At 35.5% G+C, this 20749-nt stretch overlaps 1 non-coding gene and 1 pseudogene across 1 annotated transcript; one reads left to right on the forward strand and one right to left on the reverse strand.

The window, feature by feature from the left end:
* LOC149496277 (uncharacterized) overlaps positions 1 to 20749 on the forward strand; it is a 99058-nt pseudogene that overhangs the window by 22915 nt on the left and 55394 nt on the right.
* LOC149496278 (small nucleolar RNA R71) lies at positions 12704 to 12809 on the reverse strand. Its single transcript, XR_016321088.1, has one exon. It is a non-coding gene; the product is annotated as a small nucleolar RNA R71 (small nucleolar RNA).

Genomic DNA, 20749 nt, shown 5'->3' on the forward strand with positions numbered 1-20749 from the left:
AGGCAAAATGGCCACTACTAGGCCTCCAATCCAAACTCATCATTCATTTAAGTCAAAAACATATTTAAGAAAAATAACGACAATAATATAAAATAAAGAAAAACACAGCCAAAACTTCTCAAGAAAGAGTTGCCAATAATTAAGAACATGTAATAACCTAAACACACAAAAAATTATTTATATACATTCCAATTATTCTTCAAAAAAAAAAAAAAAATTGGAGCAATTAGTTTTTGTACTTGTTATTATTTTTGTTCAGTACTTTCACAGAGTTAGTTTTTATGCATCAACTACGTATACACTGATTTTAAGATATTTACAATTAGTTTTTGTAGTTTGGAGCATATATTAAAAACTGAAAACTCTTAAGTACACATCGCATTTGCATATTTCTTTTATATTTCTTTTTCGATTAACTTGAATAAAATGTAAAATATTATATAATAAAAAGAAAATTGCTTTCATTTTCAATCCCATAATATTTATATTCTGTATATTTGAAATGACACTTGCTTTGAAACTTTGAAACTTTTCCGAACTGGTTGCAGACTTTGAAATGGCCTACTAAAGTATCTATCAAAGTTTGATTAAATTTTTTTAATAATTTAATTATTTCGGTTCAATTTTAAACTTTGATGAATTTGTGAAAGGTATTTTATAAGTTATTAAAAATTAGATCACTTATTAGATTTGAGAAATTTTGATGGATAAAATGAGTTTATTTTTTTATACATTCAACAATTTTTTTAGTAAATAAATGTTGAAATAAGAAAAACTACTAAATGTTAATTTCACATTTTTCATTAAAAGTCCTAACAAAAAATATATATAATAAATCAACCACAATATATTTAGAACCTTTAAAATATTGTTTTTCTCTCCTAATAACAACTGTAAAAATCATTCTACTATATATTTACAATAGTTTTATATGTATTGATTACTAGATTTTATATTAATAAAATAGAACTTTAAAGCAAAAAGAAAATGCAATTTTTAATGAATAAAATGTTTTTTTAGAAAAGATAAATAAAAATAGAGATTGAATAAGGAAAAAAATTTGGCGTTCTCACTAATCACATTCAATTTTGTTGCTAAATTTCATTATCACCCATCGGTAAAATTGCAGAAATTAATGTAATTTGAAAATTTAAATTTTTATCGCTCGATATCACTCGAATGTATCTCCAAATGTCGTTCTTCCTAAATATTAATGGCGCGTTCTATTTTATTCAATTCAATTTAGTCAAATTTGTATGATAAAATGATATTTATCTATTTGCTTGGATATTAAGGGTTATTAATTTTATATATAGCAACAATTTTTAAATTTTTTTTCGTTTTTTAAATAAAATATGTAACAATATATAATTACGGCTTTTTGTTGACTGAAACTCTCAATTTTTTATTTATTTAAGTTGCATATATATATATGTTAAATTAAAATAAAAAAATAACAACAACAACATTAACAATAATACTAATAATAATAATAACAAGTACATTCACAATAATAATAATAATAACAACAACAACAGTAACAATAATACCAATAATAATAATAACAACAACAATAACAATAACAATAATACTAATAATAATAATAATAATAACAATCACAATAATAATAATAATAACATTAAGAATAATAATATTAATAACAACAACAATAATACTAATAATAATAATACTAATCATAATAATAACAACAACAATAACAATAACAATAATACTAATAATAATAATAATAATAACAATCACAATAATAATAATAACATTAATAATAATATTAATAACAACAACAATAATAATAATAATAATAATACTAATAATAATAATAATAAGAACAGTAGTAATAATAATAATAATAACAATAATAATAATAATAATAACAATCACAATAATAATAATAATAATAATAATATTAATAATATTAGTAATAATAACAACAACAATAATACAAATAATTATAATAATAATAAGAACAGTAATAATAATAATAATAATAATAATAATAATAATACCATAAAAAAATTCTAATCGCAACTCTATATACAAAATCAACCATAAATAAATACAATAAAAACAAATAAAATCGAAAAAACAAAAAATTGGAAAAATTAATCGCAAAATAAAACTAACCTCAGATTTTCGCAACAGGCTGACCGGAGTGCAAAGCGAGCGGGGCTGCCGGGGTCAGGCGGGCTGGAACGGTGTCAGGAGGGGCCGGAGTGGCGCTGCGGACGGAGGAGAGGAGAGGAGAAAGGAGAAGAGAGAAAGAAGAAGAAAGAAAAAAGAGAGGGCCCGACGCTTAAAGCCCTAAATTTTGCGACCGACATATCGGTCGCAAATGTTATAACTATCGGTCGCAATTTTTAATGAGCCGACGTCGTTTGACTAGGCTCAAAATTTGCGACCGATTTGCGACTAACTATATCGGTCGCAAAAAATCGGTCGCAATGTAGTCTCCAATCGGTCTCAGAACTTTGGCCCATTTTTTACGCGCGAAGTTTTGCGACAGAAGAACATTTAGTCGCAAATCGGTCGCAAAATCGGTCGCAAATCCGTAGTACAGAGGTCGCAAATCATTAACCATTCTCGCGGGAACTTTCAGCGCCAAATTTTGCGACCGGTGGCTTATAAGTCGCAAATCGGTCTCAAAATTGCGACCGAATTAAGTCGGTCGCAAAAATCGGTCGCAATTTTGCGTTTTTTTTGTAGTGATTTGTGTGTGACAAATTTAATGGCAACAGGGTTAAGGAGATGGGACATTGAAGTTTTGGCTCAATTATTTAATGCGCAGGAGGTACAACCAATAACACAGATTTTGTTGAGTTTGCGTGATGTTAAGGATAGCTGGTGTTGGAGGTTTGATTCTAAAGGTTTATACATAGTTAAAAGCAGGTATAAGTTGTTTTATAGAGAGCCAATTTGATCCCAAGGTTACAAATTGATACTTGGCGTAAAGTTTGGAGGGTTGAGTATCCCTCCAAAAGTGAAAAATTTCTTGTGGCGTGCTTTATTGAATAAGTGTTTTCCGTATTGCGAACACGCCATATCGATGCTCCATCTGTCCCAGATATAACCAAGGCGCAGAAACGGTTCTCCATTGCATTGTGACATGTGACTTTGCAAGGGTTAGTTGGATGGAATCAAGTGTAGGGTGGTGGGATCTGTAAGTAGTATGGAGTGGTGGTTTGAAATGTTAAGTTGCACATTTGGCCAATATCAGTTGGGGGAAGCATGTGTAGTAGTATGGGAACTGTGGAATGCTCGCAACAAACTGATATGGCAGCAACAACAATTAGAACCAGGTTTCCTCGTGAAACATGCAAAATAGTACCTCCATGCATGGAGAAAAACAGTTGTTGCGACTCGTACTGCTAACGGATCAGCTACAGTGAGTGGAACTGCAAGATGGCAACCTCCGATTACTGCGTACAGTGTAATATCGATGTCAGATTTGATGGTGCAACTGGTAGGACTGGGGTTGGCTGGATCGTACGTGACACTAATGGAAGTTGTGTTGGCAGGAAGCTGAAAACTCTTAGACAGGTTCAACAAGCAGTGATGGCGGAAGCTTTAGGAGTCAGGGAGGCACTGAGTTGGTTGAAAAACGAGTAGGCAAATATCCCGTAGGTGGTTGAGAATGATACCCTTTTAGTTATTCAAGGATTAATAAGGCCAAATCAAGATTATTTCATACTTGGGTTCTATTGTTCATGATTGTAAAGCTCTCTTTAAAGAGTTCACATCATTATCTTTTATTTTTGTTAGGAACTCAACGAATTAAGTGGTTCATACACTTGCTCAGGTTACTAATTCTATATCTGATGTGATGAAATGGGTCTTGACCCTCCATCTATTATTTAATGTTCTTTTGAATGAAATTAATAATATATGATTCATCTTTCTATTAAATAAGGTAAGAATATAATATCTTTAAGGATTTGAAATTTTATTAATTGAAAAAATAAAGGTAATTTGATTTTAAATGATTGTATTATACTATATAAGATATATATTAAATATGATAAGAATACAATATGTTTTATTGTTACTTTTATTAAACCTTTAATTTGATTGGTTTTCATTATTTTTAAAAAAATAAATGTAATTTATTAATATTTATTTTGAAATATATTATAAGATTTATTGTCTAATATATTATAAGATTAATTGTCTAATATAAATACAGAAATATGTTCTTTTTGGAACATCCAGTGCCAAAGTCACTGAATGGGTAAGTCGTCAATCTCTAAAACGGACTATGTAATGTACTTTATCTGTTGGGTTACGGGCGGCCATATACTCGGTGGTGCTTGCAGGGCGGACGCTTTCAAAGCGAATTCCCCATTCATTAGATAAAGAAGATCATTAAGATTTCGTGATCCGCTGCCGAACTCAAAATTAATTATATGCTCACAGAGTTTAGCTAAAAAAAAAAGAGAGAGAAAAATTCCAATATTATAGACTATGCTCAAAAGCAATGATTAATATATTAATTATTATAATAGCTACCTATCTATAATGTATAATCTCTATAATATAAATTTATAATGTAATAAGTCAAGTCAAGCTAATCCTCACTTTGAAAAAAATTTATTATTTATTATTTTATTCTTTCATAAAATATTCTTTTTTTTTTCTATTATGTGAATGCTCTTGGCTTTTTAATAATATAAACTATTCAAATAACAAAAAAATAATAGAAATATATATATATATATATATATATATATATATATATATACACACACACAAATTAGTAGAAAATTACATGTATAATTTAAATTACATTTATTTATAACAAGTAAAAGTCAATCAGTATAAATAATGTGCAATTCATGTGGGTCCCGAATATATATGGCACAACCCAAGAGGGGGGTGAATTGGGTTTTCCAAAAACTGAAATAAATTTTAGAAATTCTAAACAGAAATTAAAATTCTAAGCACAGCGGAAAAACACACACAGAACTTTGTGAGAGTAGAATATGAATTAGAATCTCCTCACAATATTCTAATTTCAGATATAGAAAATCTGTGCAAAGTGCAGCTATTGATTAGAACAGCTTCACACTGACTTGTACAATATCAGAGCTTCTTTATGAAGGAAAGTTATTGAACTTAGAACTTCCTCATAAAGTTTGCAAAATCATATATAAAGCAAAGTGAAAGATAGTTATTAAGTTTAGAACTTCTTCACAAAGCTTTAATTAAAAATTAGAACAACTTTACGATGGAAAGCTATCAAGATTAGAACATCCTCATAAAGTTTAGAAAACAAAATGGAAACCCAAACAGTGAATTATATTGGAAATAGAACAACAGTTAGAACATTTTATATTCACTATATTAGAATACCAGAGTTCTAATGTTCAGGATAGATGAAACTTATTGCTGTTTTAGAACATCTGAATTATTAACAATTTCAGCGTTTCTAAAATTAAACAAGAGTGTAAAAGAGACAGTATCAACCAAACTCCAGAAATAAAGAGATTAACACCGAGAGTTATAGTGGTTCGGCACTAACTCGCCTACATCCACTCTCTAAGACGCATCTTGAGATCCTCCACTAAGTTATCTCTTTTAAAGGGTAAGAGACAAACCAACAGTACAAGGCAATAGATCAAAAACCTAGATCTACCCTTTTGTCCCACTAGATTTTCCAAAGGTTCTAGTTAACCTCAACCCTTTCTGTTTTTGGTAGAGTACAGAAAACTCGATTCAAGACATTACAATCCCACACATGGAGAAGGTCGCTTGATAACCTCTATCTCAATAGCTTCTAATCTAAGCTATTACACTCAAAAGTTTCACAAATAAAGAGCCTATCTACTATAGAATACAGATTCTAAATAGACAGAAAGAAACGCCTATATAAGCACAGGAAAAACAATTTTATCAGATTAGAAGATCGATTAGAACATAAAATTGTTTTTCAAAAGTAATTGTAAAAATTCTTTTCACTTTAAATATTGAAAACGTTAAGAATAGAGATGAAAAGAAAATGGGGGTAGAGTAAGTTTTGAGAGATAAAGATTCGTTCAATGAGAGAGAGAGCTCTTAAAACCAATACTCTTACTTCACCAAATGTTTAAGGCATGAATGTTCCTTTATATAGGAAACAGAAGAGCTGTCACCTTTTGGAAAGAGATCAGAATATCTTCTTTCCTAATTTTTGAAGATGTTAAAAATCTTTGTTACCAAAAAATTGTTTTATCCCTTTTTGGTAAGAGAATAAAACCCGATTTTCACTTCCCTTTAGAAAAAATCTTCGACAGCATTTATTTTGGAGAGAAATTATTTGCGGAAAGATGCACTTACCAAAACCGAAAGAGATTTCCCTTTCATTTTAAGGTAAGCGAATAACTTTAAAACACCTTAGATCTTTCAAAATATATTTCCGAAAAAGTAAATGATTTTATTACCAAAAACATTAGAGAAGAAAATCTCTTTAGTTTTTAGGAAAAATAAATCTTTTCGATTTGAAGGAATATTTTCGAAAATAAATTATTTTGAAGAAAACTAATTTTCCGAAAAATATTTTTGAGAGGGAAAAAGATTTTTGTGCTCATATATGGACTTTCTTTCTATCCTACAAAGTTTCCCTAAACCTAGCTACTAGGTCTTCGAAATCATCTCACTCAAAGTAGGATTTGCCTTGTATGATATTCTTTCCAAAGAAATTCTGCATAAAATAAAATTAGCACAAATAGCATAATTTTAATTTATTTGTTTTGTATTAATCATCAAAATCCGAGATTTGACCCTTGAGCCAACAATCTCCCCCTTTTTTATGATGACAAAACCAATAAATTTAGCAAACAAAAACATGTGCTCCCCCTGAATTTTATGCATATAAGTTCTAAATATGCCAAAAGATTTTTAATATGAAACAATTTAGAACATGTAGTTTGCTCCTCCTGAATAGATGCAATAAAACTGTTTTATGAAAATTAGAACTAGGGAGGCCTTTTTAGAAAATGATTTTAGAACTAACACAAAAAATAGGCAAGAAATTTTAAGTTCTAATAAACAAAATATATGATCAGAGCAAAAGAATAAAAGCTAATATTTAGAAATAGAACAAAAGAACTCACATTCAACCTGCAAAACAGTTATTAGAATGAAAATCTAAGTTCTAAAATCACATAGCGTATCATGTAGCTCAACAACATAGACCATATAGAAAATGATAATCTGTAAACATACAACTTAGAAAATATTAGCACACAGATAACCACTACATATCAGTACTTTGGTTGCCAAGTACGTACCAATAGTTTTCAAAATATCTCAAAATATCACCAAAATACCTGTTCTCCCCCTTTTTGTCATCATATAAAAAGGGTTAGATAAGATCACAACACAAATAAAGAAAATAAACAGTTCAAAAACAAATAATCCTACGAAGAAAAAAAAAATAAGTAAATTGTTCACAACATATAGAAAACAAATTAGATAGGCTTAGGACCAGTTCTAAGAGCTTTCTCTTAGAACTTCTCAAAGGCTGAGCTGGAGCAGTTTCAAAAGAGCTTTCTGTCCTTTTAGAAGATGGATGTAGTGGAGGCTTTCTTCCATGTGTTCTGTGCTTGCCAGCAGTATACTTCACATTCTTTGGCTTCTCTGAGGAGGGAACATAAGGTGTTCCTTTCACCTTTAGAGTAGCTAACTTCCTGGCATTTACATCTTTAATCCTTTCCAGAATCTTGATGAGAGACTGATTTTGTTCAATCACAGTCTTGCACTATTGAATCCCCTCATCAAGTTCCCTGTTATGTTCTGCTATTAGATCTTCTTCTATTCTTTTTAGCATAGCATCCCTACTACGTTGAGCTGACAATAACTCAGATTCTTGCTCTGCCTTGCCCTCAGTAGTCTTTTCCTCATCACTAATTTCAATTTTTTCAGTTTCAGCATCACTTTCTTCCTCAGCTTTCTTCCCTTTTTCTGATTTCTCCGGCTCTTCTTTCTTTCCTGTTTCTTTTTCTGATTCTTCTTTCTCTTCAGTGCTCTCCTTTTCTGTTTCTTCTTTTTCTACAGAGCTTTCCTTTTCTAATTCCTCTTCTTGTGTTTCTTCTTCCTCTTCTTCAGCCTTTGCTGACTCCTTTTCCTCTTCTTTCTCTTCTGATTTCCTCTCTTCTTTTACTATTTCTTCCAGCTTCCCTTTTCCTTTTTCCTTCTTCTTTTCAGCTTCACTTTTTACTTTCTTTTATTTTTCAATTTCTTCTTTTTCCTTTTCTTCCTTCTCCTTCTTTTCTGCCTTTACTTCCTTTTCTTTTTCTTCTTCCTCATCTTTCATCTTTAAGGACCCGCTGTCCAACTTAGAAACAGAACTCCCAACATGCTCATCCAAGTCAATATCCAAAAATTCAAAAACTGGTGTAAGAATCATCCCGTAAGGTAGCTTCTTTGGATTATTCTGCAGCTTATCAAAAATAATGTGACATAGGTTGAGGGGTTTTCTCTCAACAATGTGCCACATTATACACAATTCTACCTGATTCACATATGTCAAAGAGGCACTCTTGGGATAGATATAATGAACGATAATCTTGTACAGCCATTTCATGCTCTCTGTTAGGTTAGAGCATTCTATCGAGCCCTGTTTATCTGCAGACAACTTCCTCACAATTTTTCTCACAAACTCATCCTTTTTGTAGTCGCTAACCTTAGTCACATCTTTGATTTTGGTCACCCTGGACCCAGCTTGGAATACCAAAAATTTTCCCAAAGTCATCATACGATAACTCTCTGAACTCATCCTGAAGTTTCACAGAGATCGCCTCTGTTCCACTAGCTTTCAACGAGCCATAAAATTCCTTCACTAAACTCTCATAACAAAGTGCATTCAAGGACAGAAAGTTCATCCAGCCTTGGAACTCAAAGAGTTCCTTAAAATTAAACTCATTGCCACCGAAAAACTTCCAGCCTAACACATAAGAATGCATGAGAGGGTAAGTTGAGAGAACCGACTTACCTTTGTCGTGAGCTTTCGTTGCTTGTTTCTGTGAAGTACCTGTTTCGATTTTTCTTTTCTTAGGTTTCTCCTCTGCCTTTTTCTCCTTCATCTCTTTCTATTCATACTTCTTTGAAAGTTTCTTTAGAAGTTGAAGCTCTTGCTCGGTAAGGGAGTCAGATGAGGAGTTTGAACTGGATTCGGCCATTGTTGCAGAAACTCAAAAGCAACTTAGGGTTTCAGTTTTCAAAGAGAAGATAAAGAGAATATTAAGCGATTAACACAAAATAGAGACACTTAAGTGGCGGAAGAAAGAAATAAAGAACAGTTTTTAAATGGAATTTAAAACGACAAATAAGACACAAGAAAAAAAATAAATAAAGGAAATAAAACAAAAAATAAAACCCTGAAACCGCCAAAGCACTAAAGACAAAAACAATAAAAACATAATAAAAACAAACACAATAAAATAACTGTTTTAGTCTAAAGCAAGATTCTGATAATGACTTTAGAAAGTCATATCGAAGCAATGTGCGTTTTTAGACAAAAATCAGTTTTCACACAGAATAAAAATTAGAACACAGCAAATCTTCTATTCTCGAAATTAGAAAGCAGTTTAGAACATACTTACAGAGTTCTAAGGTTACGAGTTTAGGACTAACATACCAAGTTCTCTTCTAATTGAGCAGAATTGACTTTCATTTAAAGGTTTTGTAAAGATATCTGCCAATTGTTTTTCTGTGGGAATGAACTCAATCACGATATCACCTTTTTGTACATGATCACGTATGAAGTGATGTCTGAGTTCTATATGCTTGGTTCTAGAATGCTAAATTGGATTCTTGGATAGATTGATGGTGCTTATGTTGTCACATTTGATAGGCACTGTTTCTAATTTCAGTCCATAGTCTGCCAACTGTTGTTTTATCCATAGAACTTGTGCAACACAACTTCCAGTAGCAACATACTCTGCTTCTACAGTAGAAAGAGCAACTGATGTCTGTTTTTTGCTAAACCATGATATAAGGGCGCTACCCAGAAATTGACAAGTCCCAGACGTGCTTTTTCTATCTATTCTGCTTCCTGCAAAATCAGAATCACTATACCCAACAAGATCAAATGTATCATCTTTAGAATACCACAGACCCAGATTAGAAGTTCCACAAAGATATCTTAGTATTCTTTTCACAGCAATTAAGTGAGATTCTTTGGGACACGATTGAAATCTAGCACATAGACAAACACTAAAATGTATGTCTGGTCTGCTTGCCGTTAGATATAGCAAAGAACCAATCATACTTCTAAACAGCTTGATATCCACGTCTTTGCCTTTTTCATCTTTTTCTAATTTTGACGATGGACTCATTGGAGTACTACATACGTTGGCATTTTCCATTTTGAATCTTTTCAACAACTCTTTAGTATATTTTGCTTGATTGATGAAAATTCCATTCTCACATTGTTTGATTTGAAGCCTGATAGGTGTTAATTCTATAGTGTTTTAATATAGTTTTTATTTGAATTTTAGTAAGTTTTATTGCTTTAATTTGATTTTAAATCACTTTTAGTATAATTATGTTCAAAAGCTTCCTTGATCTTTAATCCGCTTGATCTAAGAAAAAATTACAAAAATTTGGGGCAGAAAAGAACTTTATAATACACGGCACTTAGCTTCTAGCACGCCCAGGCCGTGCTAAAAAGCACAACCGTGCTAGAAGCCAAGGAAACCAAAGGAGAGACAGAAGAGAGCATGGCCAGGGTGTGCCAAAAGGCACGGCCGTGCTATAATGGGACCAGGGCGTGTCAAAGCATAGCACGCCCGTGACAACTCTAGGCAGACTTCCAGAGAAAAGCACGCCCTTGCCGTGCTAAGTGGCATGCCCGTGCCTCAATGCTTCGCTAGCCCGTGCTACCTAGCACGCCCCGTGCTTCACTAGCCAGACTTCCAGACTAAAGCACACCCAGCCCGTGCAAGGAAGCACGCCCGTGCTGCGCAGGCGGAACCAGCGGGAATTTAATGCGCAAATCAAGCTTTTTCTCACATGGGCCGACCTCGGGGAGTTTCCTAAACACACTAAACAAGACCTGGACCTATTCTTGAGGAAAAAGGAGTCCTAATCAAGAAGAAATCAAGAACCTAAACAGTCATGATCTCCTATAAAGGATTTTGCACTAAATAAGGATTCTATTTCCTAAAAGGAGTAAAACTTGCCTTCAAAAAAACTCTATATAAAGAGAGGAACTTCTCCTAACAAGGGATCTCGTTTTTTATGCAATTTCCTTACATAATTCTTTCTTTCTCTCAAGATTTCAAGCATCAAAGAATTGTGCCAAGATTCAAGGAAGCCATCAACATAGTTGTGATACATTTTTTATTCTAAACCCTTCATCTTGTTTCTTTCTTTATTGTCTTTAATTATGATGAATGATTCAAGTATGATTGAGTTTAATTTAATTACTATGTCTAGCTAAACTCTTATACTAGGGAATTGATGTAACTTAATTCGATTCCAGTTTATAATATTAGATTTATTCTTCCTTGTTCTTGTTATAACTTATTATTGTGCTTAAGGCGTCCAGGCAGAAATTTTCCCCTGGATTGAATTATTTCAATAATTACATTCGGGAGAAGGGTTATTGATATGAAAAAGATAATAATTTACTTGAGAATAATAACTTGATGCGGAAGCTATATGGTTTGACTCAAGGGAGGTTTTCATAAGTTAATAAATTTTTAAGTTGTGAACTCACAAAACAACCATAAAACCTAATAATCTGATTTATGTTTAATTTCACTATTAAAGATAGGTAATTGAACTGGATTAGAATAACTAACAATAAATCGGGAGAGCTTGTTAGTGACTTTAGGGTTGTTCTCCTACTTGAACAATTAAAATTGATTAATGAACTAATAGAATAAGCTGGATAGAATTAAGTGAAATCAAATTCCCTAGTAGCTTAATCCTCTGATTTCTTTTCACTTGAATTTTGTGTTTGATCTCTTCTATTTTTACTTTAAATTTTATTTACCTTACAGCGAATCTCCTTTATCGTCGTCTAAATAATAATAGGTTAACATAATTTTGGTAATTGATAAACAATCCCTGTGGATACGATACTTTCTTACTCTATACTACTTGTTGCGATTTCGTACACTTGCGAAAAACGCTGTCAAGTTTTTGGCGCCGTTGCCAGGGATTGGCATATCAATATCAATACAAATTACCCTGTTGTTAATTTAGACACTCTTTTTATTTTTACTTAATTTTCTCCTAAGAATTATTCCAGGTGTTTTATGCAAAGAAGATCGAGAAGGACTGAACCTCTAGTCTTTGATCCGGAAATTGAGCGAACTTGTCGTAGGCACAACGCTGCAAGAAAAACACGGGAAATAAAACCCGAACAAGAAGCAAACATGGCCAACGAAAACGAAAACATAAATGAAAACATAGTTGGACCACCACTTCAACATCCGGTCCGTACCTTGAGAGATTATACCACACCTAATTTGAATGGGACAACCTCAAGTATTACTAGACCTAGGGTAGAAGCCAATAACTTTGAAATTAAACCCGCAATCATCCAAATGCTCTCTACCTCGATCCAGTATGGGGGTTTTCCTAGTGAAGATCCTAATGCTCACATCACCAATTTTTTGGAAATTTGTGACACATTCAAACAAAATGGTGTTTCTGAAGATGCAATCAAATTAAGACTTTTTCCATTTACTCCAAAACCACCAAGTTGCGCAATGAGATAATGACATTTGCTCATCATGATCAAGAGAGCTTGTATGAAGCTTGGGAAAGATTCAAGGACTTGTTAAGAAAGTGCCCCCATCACAGTTTGCCCAAGTGGTTACAGGTACAAACTTTCTATAATGCATTATCTCCTAACATCAAAATTACCTTAGATGCAGCTGCAGGTGGATCCTTTGAAAAGAAAGGAATTGATGAAGCATATGAATTGATAGAGGAAATGGCAAGCAATAGCCATTACCAAAACAGTACCGAAAGGAGAAGAACTGCAGGAGTCTATGAAATAGACGCCATTACAGCACTTAATGCCAAGGTAGATAACATGGTAAGGAAATTGGACATGTCAACTACTAATCCTGTAAATTCTGTCATGCAAATTTGTGATAGGTGCAATGGACAACATGGAATTGGAGAATGTGTCATGGACTCTTTAAATCCACAAACTTTGGAACAAGTGAACTATGTGATGAATCAAGGAAGAAAGAATTACCCTTATTCAAATTCATATGACAACAGGTTAAGGAACCATCCTAACCTATCCTATGGTAATCCTAACAATGCCTTGAATGCACCACCTGGTTTCCATCCTCCGGAAAAGAAATCTCATGACGACCTCCTCACTACTCTTTCCAAATCACACATGGAGTTCATGAATGAAACTAGAGAAAACCATAAAATCCAGCAGGCCGCAATAAGGAATTTGGAAATTCAGTTGGGGCAATTTGCAAACATGATGGCATCTCGACCTTAAGGTACGTTACCTAGCAATACTGAAAAGAATCCAAAAGAACAAGTGCAGGCTATTACCTTGAGGAGCGGCAAACAATTAGATGAACCACCAAGGAAAGAAAAGGAAGAAAAAGAACAGCCAAAGGTGCCTATCATTGACTTGGAGGAAAAAGAAAAGGTAAAACCATATGTTCCCCCTGTACCCTTTCCACAAAGATTAAAGAAAGCACAAGATGACAAGAGTTTCCTCAAGTTCCTGGATGTGTTTAAGAAGCTTCAAATCAATATTCCTTTTGCTGAAGCTCTTGCACAAATGCCTAGCTATGCTAAATTCCTAAAAGATATCTTGAGCAAGAAACGAAGAATTGATGATCAAGAAACGGTAATGTTAATTGAGGAGTGCAGTGCAATTATCCAAAACAAACAGCCTCTAAAGTTAAAAGATCCAGGAAGTTTTTCTATCCCTTGTAACATTGGTAATCTTGACTTTGAAAAAGCTTTGGCAGATTTGGGTGCTAGCATCAATCTTATGTCCTATGAAGTTTTTAAGATGCTAGGTATGGGAGAACTCAAGCCAACAAGGATGTCTTTGCAACTAGCAGATCGTTCAATTAAATATCCTAGAGGGATTGTCGAAGACGTACTTGTGAAGGTAGGTACATTCATCTTTCCTATGATTTTGTTATTCTTGACATTGATGAGGACAAGGAAGGATCTCTAATTTTGGGAAGGCCCTTTCTTGCAACTGCAAGAGCATTAATTGATGTTTATGAGGGTAAGTTGACCTTAAGAGTTGGACAGGAAGAAATTGTCTTTGATGTACTTAAATCGTGTAAACTTCCTATGGACTATGGAGACTGTTTTAGAATTGATGTTGTTGATGAATGTGTGGAAACCACTTTGCATGTTGAAAATAACACTAATGAATCAAGCATCTTGAATGAAAAAGAAAAGGAACTTCCTAAGCATGAACTGAAACAACTTCCACCTCATTTAAAACATGCATTCTTAGGTGAGAACCATTCTTTTCCTGTTATTATTTCTTCTCACCTAACGCTTGATCAAGAGGAAAGGTTGTTACAGGTTCTACGAAGGCACAAGAAAGCTTTAGGGTGGTCTATCTCGGATCTACAAGGAATAAGCCCAAGTGTGTGCATGCATAAAATCTTGATGGAAGAAGACTACAAACCTTCAATCGAGCACCAAAGGCGATTGAATCCTAACATTAAGGAGGTAGTCAAGGCTGAAATCATCAAACTCCTAGATGCCGGTATCATTTATCCGATTTCAGACAGTAATTGGGTAAGTCCTGTCCAAGTTGTTCCAAAGAAGGGAGGTATGACTGTTATCTCTAATGAAAACAATGAACTCATCCCCACAAGAACAGTCACAGGTTGGCGTGTGTGCATAGACTATAGAAAACTAAATAAAGCAACACGCAAGGACCATTTTCCCCTTCCCTTTATTGATCAAATGCTTGAGAGACTTGCAGGTTATCCTTTCTATTGTTTCCTAGATGGCTACTCAGGGTACTTCCAAATACCTATAGCCCCTGAAGACCAAGAGAAAACCACATTCACCTGTCTTTATGGCACTTTTGCCTACAGGAGAATGCCTTTTGGGCTATGCAATGCTCCTGCAACCTTTCAAAGGTGCATGATGTCCATCTTTTCTGATATGGTGGAAAAATTTATTGAGATATTCATGGATGACTTTTCTGTGTTTGGTTCTTCTTTCGATGCATGTCTTCATAATTTATCTCTAGTAATGCAACGATGTGAAGATACTAACCTTGTGTTAAATTGGGAAAAATGCCACTTCATGGTTAGTGAAGGTATTGTCTTAGGGCATAAAATCTCTCAAAAAGGAATTGAAGTAGACAAGGCAAAGATTGAGGTAATTGAAAAACTACCTCCTCCTAACACAGTAAAAGGTATAAGAAGTTTTCTTGGGCATGTAGGGTTTTACAGGAGATTCATAAAGGATTTCTCAAAAATCACTAAACCTCTTTGCAAATTGTTACTTAAGATGTTCCATTTGATTTTGACAAAGAATGTTTAGATGCTTTTAACAGGCTGAAGAAGGAGTTAATCTCAGCCCCGATCATCACTACACCAGATTGGACTTTACCTTTCGAGCTTATGTGTGATGCTAGTGATCATGCTGTAGGAGCTGTGCTTGGACAGAGAAAAGACAAGAAGTTGCATGTTATTTATTATGCCAGTCGCACATTGAATGATGCGCAATTAAACTATGCAACTACGGAAAAAGAATTATTGGCTATTGTTTTTTGCTTTTGACAAATTCAGGGCATATCTAATTGGAGCTAAAACAATCGTCTACACAGATCACTCCGCCATCAAATACTTGCTGGAAAAGAAAGATGCAAAGCCGAGACTCATTCGTTGGGTACTTTTATTGCAAGAATTTGACCTAGAAATTCGCGACAAAAAGGGGGACCGAGAACCTCATTGCTGACCATCTTTCCAGGCTTGAATTGGGGGAAGAAGATACAAGCGAGCTACAAATCAATGAAAGCTTTCCTCATGAGCAACTTCTTCTTCCAGTGGCAAATGCTCAAACCCCCTGGTACGCTGACATTGTTAATTATCTTGTTTGCAAAATTCCTCCTCCCAATTTTTCCTTGCCAACAAAGAAAAAAAATTTTTCATGATATCAAATTCTACTATTGGAGGAGCCATTTTGTTCAAGTATTGCAGTGACCAGCTTTTCAGAAGATGTATACCGGAGACTGAAATAGAAAGTGTCCTTAAATTTTGCCATTCAATGGAATGTGGAGGTCACTTTGGAGCAAGCAAAACAGCTACACGTATACTAGAAAGTGGTTTGTATTGGCCTAATCTCTTTAAAGATGCTTATAACTATGTTCGTCTTTGTGATCGTTGTCAAAGGTTAGGTAATATTCCGAAGAGACATGAGATGCCCTTAAATAGCATCCTGAAGTTGAAATTTTCGACGTATGGGGTTTGGACTTCATGGGACCTTTTCCGCCATCATATTCAAATCAATACATTCTAGTGGCGGTGGGATTATGTGTCAAAATGGGCAGAGGCTATTGCTCTTCAAAATAACGATGCCAAAAGTGTAATGAGCTTCGTCAAGAAAAACATTTTCACAAGGCATGGCACTCCTAGAGCAATAATCACAGACGGAGGTAAGCATTTTTGTAATAAGTATTTAGATTCCCTTCTTGCAAAATATGGTGTCACTCATCGTGTAGGTACTCCATATCACCCTCAAACAAGTGGACAAGTAGAAGTCACTAACAGGGAAATCAAGAAGATCCTCGAAACCACTGTTGGACAATCACGAAAGGATTGGTCCAAAAAATTAGACGATGCTCTATGGGCCTACAGAACGGCATTCAAACGCCTATAGGTATGTCTCCATATCGCATGGTGTATGGTAAGGCTTGTCATCTTCCTGTAGAGTTAGAACATAAGGTGTTTTGGGCCATTCAATTTCTTAACTTCAATGCAAAGGAAGTTGGTCAAAAGCGATTGTTACAGTTAAACATGATGGATGAAATGCGCCTCCATGCTTATGAAAGTGCCAAAATATACAAAGATCGCACCAAACAATGGAATGATAAGCGCATTATCATGAGGGATCTAAAGGTAGGCCAGCAGGTGTTGCTCTATAACTCTAAACTTCGGTTATTTCCTGGTAAGTTGCGCTCTAGGTGGTCTGGACCATTCACAATCAAGGAAATCTTTTCTCATGGCGCGATTGAAATAGTGGATGGTAAGTCGAATCGAAGTTTCAAGGTAAATGCTCAACGTTTGAGAAGCTATTATAATGAAACCTTTGAACCCATCAAGACTACAATTGGTCTTGCTTAGCTAAATTAAGATAAGTGCGTCGAACTTAACGACGTTAAACAAAAGTGCTCATGGAGACAACCCATCTATTTTTATTAAATTTTGTCCATTTATTTATTTTATTCCCTATTTTATTTGTCAAATCCAAATTTTCTCCATAAGTGTTCTTTGTTTAGTTAAGAATTTTTGTAGGAAAAGTGGAAATCCAGACCAAGCACGCCCTAGCCGTGCTGGGTGGCATGCCCGTGCCATGAGAGGTGAAGCCAGCACGCCTCAGGCGTGCCCATCAGCACGCCCTTGCCATAGAAAAAGAGATTAACACACTTGAAGGTCAGAGGAGAGCACGCCCTAGCCGTGCTAAGTGGCACGCCCAAGTCGCGCTACAAAGCAAGTCTCAACAAAGAAAAACGCCCAAGTTGCGAGCGCGACATTCACAAGCGCGAGTGCGACAATTAGAAAAGAGAGTCAGAAGATTGCAAGAAAAACTCGCAAGCGCAACCTTCCATATGCACGGGCTCGAGCTGAAGTCGCGAGCGCGACATTCATATACGCGGCGCGAGCTGAAGTCGCGAGCACGACATTCATATGTGCGGGCGCGACTGTGAATACTCAAATTTTGAGGCTCAAAGAGCCATTTTTTTCGGACTGCAAACAGTCCGGTCGGACCGGAGGTCATTCAAAAAAGTTCACCGGAAGTGTGCCAATATGGTACTTGAAATGTCCGAAAAATATACGAGGATCACGGAACTGGTCTCGGAATATTTTTCCGAGATCCGGAACTCCCGGAAAAGCCTCCGGAATAATAAGGAGAAAAGGCACACATGCCCGCCCACGGGGCGGGCCTGCCCGCCTCGCTATGGGCGGGCACACCCACCCAGCCTGGGCGGACACGCCGCCCAGCATGGGCGGGCATACCCGCCCAGGCCAGGCGGGCATGCCCGCCCAGCTTGGGCGGACACGCCCGCCCAGCATGGGCGGGCACGCCCGCCCAGCTTGGGCGGACACACCCGCCCAAGCCAGGCGGGCATGCCCGCCCAGCTTGGGCGGACACGCCCGCCCAGAATGGGCGGGCACACACCCCCAGCTTGGGCGGACACGCCCGCCCAGCATGGGCGGGCACGCCCGCTCTCTTAGGCGGGCACGCCCGCCCTCGAGGGCGGGCAGGCGCGCCCGGGGTGCGTTTTTTTCCTATAAAAAGAGGCCCCGGGGCTCCATTTTACTCACTCAGTCTGTGTTGACGGACGCTCCTTCTCCCTACGCTCTTTGCGATTCTTTACTGCTTTCTTGCATTTTTTTTAGTTTTAATTTATTTTATTGTTGTGATACCTGGTCACTTAAAATTAAATTAAAATTAATTCCCTTAACGAGGAGCTTAACCTGGAGTTAAAAAGCGGTCGACGATTAAATCAGGTATGTAAACAAAACTCTGCCTATTTAATTTTAGCACTTCATGCATGCTTCTCTTCTACTCCGCCTACATTCTATAACGGCATAAATGCATCCATATCATCCACCAGGCAAATAAAATGGTCTTAAATAAATAAATTAAGCTTAAGTGCCCGGTTAATTAATAATCGCGGTATTAAAGCTTAAATTCGACAATATTGGCTAAAAGCCTAGTTAATCAATAACTATGGTGAAAGTGCCTTATTTCGAACAGTTTTTTTTGCCTAAGTCTAATTAATCAATAATTGTGACTAAAAGGCCCTGATTAAACACTTTTTTTATGGCAATAAATTGCCTATATTTCAATTTAATTAATCACTTTAGGCAAACAAATTGCCTATAAGTGAGAATTGATTCTTTTCCATAGCGACAAATCGCTTCAAGCAATATTTTGGCTAAAAGCCTTTAATTAATCACTTTAGGCAAACAAATTGCCTATAAGTGAGAATTGATTTCGTTCTCATAGCGACAAACCGCTTAAATCAAAATTTGGCTAAAAGCCTTTAATTAATCACTTTAGGCAAACAAATCGCCTATGAGTGAAGATTAACCTTTTTGTAGCGACAAATCGCTTAAATTAAATTTCTTTGGCTAAAAGCCTTCGAACAATTTTTTTTTTGGCAAATAAACTGCCTTAAATCAATCCATTTAGGCGATAATCGCCCAATTAATATCATTTGGCAAATTAAGTGCCTAAACCAATATTTTGGCTTTAAAAGCCTTAAAACAATTCGTTTTGGCACAAATGCCTTAAAAAAATCAATCTTTTGGCAAGAATAAGCCCAAATTAAACTCTTTGGCTAAAAGCCTCAAAATCAACATTTTGGCACCAAGTGCCTAAATCAATCAGTCTTTTGGCAAAAGCCTAAACAAAATGCACGGAGCATACACACACTCATGCATAAAGCATCCCATTCAAAGCCCTCTAAAAAGAGGCGTATCGAACTACGTCGACTTTGATCTTCCATTCAAACGGAAGTACGTAGGCACGTTTGGGATTTAACCCCGAGCGGCAAGTCAAATCACATAAACCTTTTATTTGGTCCAATCACACATTTACCTTGCAAAGCATTCAAGCATTCATTCATGGTTAGTTTATCAGCATGACATAGTCTCGGGATCCATCTCGGGTTTGCACACCATGCTTTAGACATTGGGTAATTAATCTAGTAACTAGGTTAATTAAAAATGGAGTCACTTAGGGTTTTTTCCTAGTTTACCCTGAAACAATTAACAAGGTGGCGACTCACACATCACGTGCATTTCTTCTTAGTCACATGCCTTCTTATTGCATTTGATATTTTGGGGAGGGGTTCACAGTTTGGCGACTCTGCTGGGGACTGTTTATGTAATCTTTTTGCATAATAGTGGACTACAATTGCTGCATAGACTACCTGCCCTTCTTTAGGGTATTATTTACTATGTTTTGTTTTGCAGGGTACCTAAGCACAAATTGAGTATTCCTTCTTTAAGAATGCTTAATAAGGGAAATTTGAACTTGATTGACAAATTTAATTAAGACATTTAAATTTGTTGACTTATGTGCACGATTGAGAATCTTTTTCTCCATTGCATAAAAAATGAATTTCAAATGAATTTCTTCTCTCTCTGTTTCAAACTTCTGAGTCTGGATAGCAAGTAGCGCTGATCGGCAGGTCTCTTTGATTATGTCGACGGACAGCCAAAGCGTCCTCCCTGTTACCGCAAACCGCCCCTAATCCTTTTGGGGGTGGCCCATGGGTATGCGTACCACTGGACCCACGTGAAACTCTTTGTTTCACATGTGGTTAGGTATATCCATACTCAAGGTTCAAGGGTCCCTTATAAACCGATTCTCTATTTGAGTCATAGCCTATAGAACCTACCCTTTAGGGCTGTATGCACCCAATGATGTGAATCATATTCATTAAATGGTTTTGACATGTTGTTATGTGCATTCACGACATATCATAGGCATGGGATAAACACAAAGAGAGCAAAAAACACCCTTTTACATTCAGTCATGCACAGTT

Source organism: Jatropha curcas, chromosome 5 (assembly GCF_041381405.1).
Source record: "Jatropha curcas cultivar XTBG-Jc1 chromosome 5, XTBG_Jcur_1.0, whole genome shotgun sequence".
Classification (NCBI taxonomy): Eukaryota; Viridiplantae; Streptophyta; class Magnoliopsida; order Malpighiales; family Euphorbiaceae; genus Jatropha; species Jatropha curcas.